The following is a 6,205-nucleotide window of genomic DNA, read 5'->3' as shown; positions in this document are numbered from 1 at the left end:
CAAGGTTGTCCACCATGTCTATTGGCTTGGTATGCATTGTAGAATGGTCTTTGTCCATGATATCTTGGAGGGTGTTGTTGCCTAAAGGGTTGATCAAATCTTCTTGGCTCCATCCGTCTTTGATCTCTCTGACCTTGATGCATATTCCTGTTATAGCTTTCACTCCTTTCAACAATATTAAAACCAAACTCAAAGCGAGGGGGGGTGAGAATTCATAGTAGCTAATAAAAATTAAAAGAAGAAAATAAGAACAAATAAACAAGTAAAAGAGAAATATTTACAATAACCAATAATAAGGCACACGATTGTAGTTCCCCGGCAACGACGCCATTTTGACGTTAGGATTTTTGCTAGTAAAGAATTTTATAAAAATATTCGCGTTGTAGATATAGTTTCTAAACCAACAGAAATCCCTTTGTACAAACGTTTTGGTTGTCACAAGTAACAAACCCCTTAAAAATTGATAACAAAAGTATTTAAACTTCGGGTCGTTGATGAGCGGATAATTTATACGCTTTTTGGCATTGTTTTTAGTATGTTTTTAGTAGAATCTAGTTACTTTTAGGGATGTTTTCATTAGTTTTTATGTTAAATTCACATTTCTGGACTTTACTATGAGTTTGTGTGTTTTTCTGTGATTTCAGGTATTTTCTGGCTGAAATTGAGGGACTTGAGCAAAAATCAGATTCAGAGGTTGAAGAAGGACTGCTGATGCTGTTGGATTCTGACCTCCCTGCACTCAAAATGGATTTTCTGGAGCTACAGAACTCAAAATGGCGCGCTTCCAATTGCGTTGGAAATTAGACATCCAGGGCTTTCCAGAAATACATAATAGTCCATACTTTGCCTGAGTTTAGATGACTCAAACTGGTGTTCAACGCCAGCTCTCTGCCCAATTCTGGCGTCCCGCGCCAGAAACAAGTTGCAAAGTGGAGTTCAACGCCCAAAATGGCACAAAAGCTGGCGTTCAACTCCAAGAATGATCTCTCCACGTGTAGACTTCAAGCTCAGCCCAAGCACACACCAAGTGGGCCCCGGAAGTGGATTTATGCATCAATTACTTACTTCTGTAAACCCTAGTGACTAGTTTATTATAAATAGAACTTTTTATCATTGTATTCGTAGTCTTGGTTACTCCGGTTCCCCTCTGGGGCCGAGACCAATGAACTCCATTATCACTTATGTATTTTCAACGGTAGAGTTTCTACACCCTATAGATTAAGGTGTGGAGCTCTGCTGTTCCTCAAAGATTAATGCAAAGTACTACTGTTTTTCTATTCAATTCAACTTATTCCGCTTCTAAGATATTCATTCGCTCTTCAACCTGAATGTGATGAGCGTGACAATCATCATCATTCCCTATGAACGCGTGCCTGACAACCACTTTCGTTCTACCTTCGACTGAATGAGTATCTCTTAGATCTCTTAATCAGAATCTTCGTGGTATAAGCTAGATTGATGGCGGCATTCATGAGAGTCCGGAAAGTCTAAACCTTGTCCGTGGTATTCCGAGTAGGACTCTGGGATTGAATGACTGTGACGAACTTCAAACTCGCATGTGCTGGGCGTAGTGACAGACGCAAAAGGATAGTAAATTCTATTCCAGTATGATCGAGAACCTCCAAGATGATTAGCCATGCAGTGACAGCGCATCGGACCATTTTCACAGAGAGGAATAGGATGCAGCCATCGACAAGGGTGATGCCTCTAGACGATTAGCCATGCTGTGACAGAGCATTTGGACCATTTTTCCGAGAGGATTGAAAGTAGCCATTGGCACCGGTGACATCCTTACAAAAAGCCAGCCATAGAAAGGAGTAAGACTGATTGGATGTAGACAGCAGGAAAGCAGAGGTTCAGAGGAACGAAAGCATCTCTATGCACTTATCTGAAATTCTCACCAATGATTTACATAAGTATTTCTATCCTTATTATATTATCTATTTTCGAAAACTTCATAACTATTTTATATCCGCCTGACTGAGATTTACAAGGTGACCATAGCTTGCTTCATACCAACAATCTCCGTGGGATCGACCCTTACTCACGTAAGGTTTATTACTTGGACGACCCAGTGCACTTGCTGGTTAGTTGTATCGAAGTTGTGACAAATTATGAATTGAGATTAGAGCACCAAGCCTTTGGAGCCATTACTAGAGATCACAATTTCGTGCACCAAGTTTTTGGCGCCGTTGTCGGGGATTGTTTGTGTTTTCGGCAAGCTTTTGGTCCGGTAACATCAGTGCCAAGTTTTGATCCAGCAACAACACCAAGTTTTTGGCGCCGTTGCCGGGGATTGTTCGAGTTTGGACAACTGACGATTCATCTTGTTGCTCAGATTGGGTAACTTTCTTTTCGTTTTCTTTTCAAAAAAAGTTTTCAAAAAAAAAAAAATTTTCAAAAAAAAAAATCTTTCAAAAATTTCATCTTTGTTTTCGAAAAAAATACAAAAAAAAAATTAGAAAATCATAAAAATCAAAAATATTTTTTGTGTTCTTGTTTGAGTCTTGAGTCATGTTATAAGTTTGGTGTCAATTGCATATTCATGTATTTTTCGAAAATTCATGCATTCATAGTGTTCTTCATGATCTTCAAGTTGTTCTTGGTAAGTCTTCTTGTTTGATCTTGATGTTTTCTTGTTTTGTGTTGTATGGTGTTTTTCATATGCATTCTTGAATTCTTAGTGCCTAAGCATTAAAGATTTCTAAGTTTGGTGTCTTGCATGTTTTCTTTGCATTAAAAATTTTTCAAAAATATGTTCTTGATGTTTATCATGATCTTCATAGTGTTCTTGGTGTTCATCTTGACATTCATAGCATTCTTGCATGCATCACATGTTTTGATCTAAAATTCTCATGCATTGCATCATTTTCATGTTTCTCTCCCCCATCTTTAAAAATTCAAAAATCAAAAAATATCTTTCCTTTTTTTTCTCTTAAAATTTCGAAAATTAGATTTGACTTTTTCAAAAATTTTTAAAAATCTAGTTGTTTTTATGAGTCAAATCAAATTTTCAATTTAAAAATCTCATCTTTTTCAAAATCTTTTTCAAAAATCAAATCTTTTTCATTTTTCTTAGTTATTTTCGAAAATTATAAAAATGTTTTTCAAAAATCTTTTTCTTATCTTTATCACATAATTTTCGAAAATAACATCACCAATTAATGTTTTGATTCAAAAATTTCAAGTTTGTTACTTACTTGTTAAGAAAGATTCAAACTTTAAGTTCTAGAATCATATCTTGTGATTTCTTGTGAATCAAGTCATTAATTGTGATTTTAAAAAAATAAAATCTTTTTCAAAACTAATTTCAATCATATATTTTCAAAAAAAATATCTTCTTATCTTACCTTTTTCAAAAATTTGATTTCAAAATATCTTTTCTAACTTCTTATCTTCTTATCTTCTTATCTTTTCAAAATTGATTTTCAAAATTTGTTTCAACTAACTAACTAACTTTTTGTTTGTTTCTTACCTTTTTCAAAACTACCTAACTAACTCTCTCTCTCTAATTTTTGAAAATATCTCCCTCTCTTTTTCAAAACTTCTTTTTAATTAACTAATTATTTTAATTTTGGATTTTAATTTTCAAAAAATTACTAACTTTTTTCAAAAACCATTTTTGAAAATCACTAACTCTTTTTCAAAAATTATTTTCGAAATTCTCCCTCTCTCATCTTATTCTAATTATTTATTTATCTACTAACATCTCCTCATCTCAATTCACTGCTCCTATCCTTACCCTTGTGTTTGGATTCTTCATTCTTCTTCACCCCTATTCCTTTTCTTTTTCTACTAACAATAAGGAACCTCTTTACTCTGACATAGAGGATTCCTCTTCTTTTCTTGTTCTCTTCTCTTTCTTATGAGAAGGAACAAAGAAAAAGGCATTCTTGTTGAAGCTGATCCAGAACCTGAAAGGACTTTGATGAGGAAACTAAGAGAAGCTAAATTACAATAATCTAGAGACAACCTTATTGAAAATTTCGAACAAGTAAAGGAGATGGCAGCCGAACCCAACAACAATAATGCAAGGAGAATGCTTGGTGACTTTACTGCACCAAATTCCAATTTACATGGAAGAAGCATCTCCATCCCTACCATTGGAGCAAACAATTTTGAGCTGAAACCTCAGCTAGTTTCTCTGATACAACAGAACTAAAGTTTCATGGACTTCCATCTGAAGATCCTTTTCAGTTCTTAACTGAATTCTTGCAGATCTGTGATACTGTTAAGACTAATGGAGTAGATCCTGAAGTCTACAGGCTCATGCTTTTCCCTTTTGCTGTAAGAGACAGAGCTAGAGTGTGGTTGGATTCTCAACCTAAAGATAGCCTGAACTCTTGGGATAAGCTGGTCACGGCTTTCTTAGCCAAGTTCTTTCCTCCTCAAAAGCTGAGCAAGCTTAGAGTGGATGTTCAAACCTTCAGACAGAAAGAAGGTGAATCCCTCTATGAAGCTTGGGAAAGATACAAGCAGCTGACCAAAAAGTGTCCTTCTGACATGCTTTCAGAATGGACCATCCTGGATATATTCTATGATGGTTTATCTGAGCTATCAAAGATGTCATTGGATACTTCTGCAGGTGGATCCATTTACCTAAAGAAAACCCCTGCAGAAGCTCAAGAACTCATTGACATGGTTGCTAATAACCAGTTCATGTACACTTCTGAGAGGAATCCTGTGAATAATGGGACGCCTATGAAGAAGGGAGTTCTTGAAATTGATACTCTGAATGCCATATTGGCTCAGAACAAAGTATTGACTCAGCAAGTCAATATGATTTCTCAGAGTCTGAATGGAATGCAAGCTGCATCCAACAGTACTCAAGAGGCATCTTCTGAAGAAGAAGCTTATGATCCTGAGAACCCTGCAATAGCAGAGGTGAATTACTTAGGTGAACCTTATGGAAACACCTATAACTCATCATGGAGAAATCATCCAAATTTCTCATGGAAGGATCAAAAGCCTCAACAAGACTTTAATAATGGTGGAAGAAATAGGTTTAACAATAGTAAACCTTTTCCATCATCCACTCAGCAACAGACAGAGAATTCTGAGCAGAATCCATCTAGCTTAGCAAACTTAGTCTCTGATCTATCTAAGGCCACTATGAGTTTCATGAATGAAACAAGGTCCTCCATTAGAAATTTAGAGGCACAAGTGGGCCAGCTGAGTAAGAAGATCACTGAAATCCCTCCCAGTACTCTTCAAAGCAATACAGAAGAAAATCCAAAGAGAGAGTGCAAGGCCATTGATATTACCAAAATGGCCGAACCCAAAGAGGGAGAGGAGGACGTGAATCCCAGTGAGGAAGGCCTCCTAGGACGTCCAGTGATCAATAAGGAGTTTCCCTCTGAGGAACCAAAGGAATTTGAGGCTCATCTAGATACCATAGAGATTCCATTGAACCTCCTTATGCCCTTCATGAGCTCTGATGAATATTCCTCTTCTGAAGAGAATGAGGATGTCACTGAAGAGCAAGCTGCCAAGTTCCTTGGTGCAATCATAAAGCTGAATGCCAAATTATTTGGTATTGAGACTTGGGAAGATGAACCTCCCTTATTCACCAATGAACTAAGTGATCTGGATCAACTGACATTGCCTCAGAAGAAACAGGATCCTGAAAAGTTCATATTACCTTGTACCATAGGCACCATGCTCTTTGAAAAGGCTCTGTGTGACCTTGGTTCAGGGATAAACCTCATGCCTCTCTCTGTAATAGAGAAACTAGGAATCTATGGGGTGCAAGCTGCTAAAATCTCATTAGAGATGGCAGACAATTCAAGAAAACAAGCTTATGGACAAGTAGAGGACGTGTTAGTAAAGGTTGAAGGCCTTTACATCCCTACTGATTTCATAGTCTTGGATACTGAAAAGGAAGAGGATGAATCCATCATCCTAGGAAGATCTTTCCTAGCAACAGCAAGAGCTGTGATTGATGTGGACAGAGGAGAAGTGATCCTTCAAATAAATGAGGACAACCTTGTGTTTACAACTCAAGGATCTCTCTCTGCATCCATGGAGAGGAAGCATAAAAAGCTTCTCTCAAAGCAGAGTCAACCAAAGCCCCCACAGTCAAACTCTAAGTTTGGTGTTGGGAGGCCACAACCAAACTCTAAGTTTGTTGTCAAACCCCCATATCCAAACTCTAAGTTTGGTGTTGGGAGGTCTCAACAAAGCTCTACACATCTGTGAGGCTCCA

General features: G+C 37.1%; 1 non-coding gene across 1 annotated transcript; it reads right to left on the bottom strand.

The window, feature by feature from the left end:
* Window positions 1–4,401: 4,401 nt before the first annotated feature.
* Window positions 4,402–4,509, bottom strand: LOC148551044 (small nucleolar RNA R71). The gene has a single exon (XR_015893692.1). It is a non-coding gene; the product is annotated as a small nucleolar RNA R71 (small nucleolar RNA).
* Between the last annotated feature and the right edge of the window lie 1,696 nt (window positions 4,510–6,205).

The sequence above is a fragment of the Arachis ipaensis genome, chromosome B7 (assembly GCF_059453495.1).
Source record: "Arachis ipaensis isolate K30076 ecotype BB chromosome B7, ASM5945349v1, whole genome shotgun sequence".
NCBI lineage: Eukaryota > Viridiplantae > Streptophyta > Magnoliopsida > Fabales > Fabaceae > Arachis > Arachis ipaensis.
The sequence above is the reverse complement of the archived record's forward strand: the minus strand, read 5'-3'. Positions and strand labels throughout refer to the sequence as shown.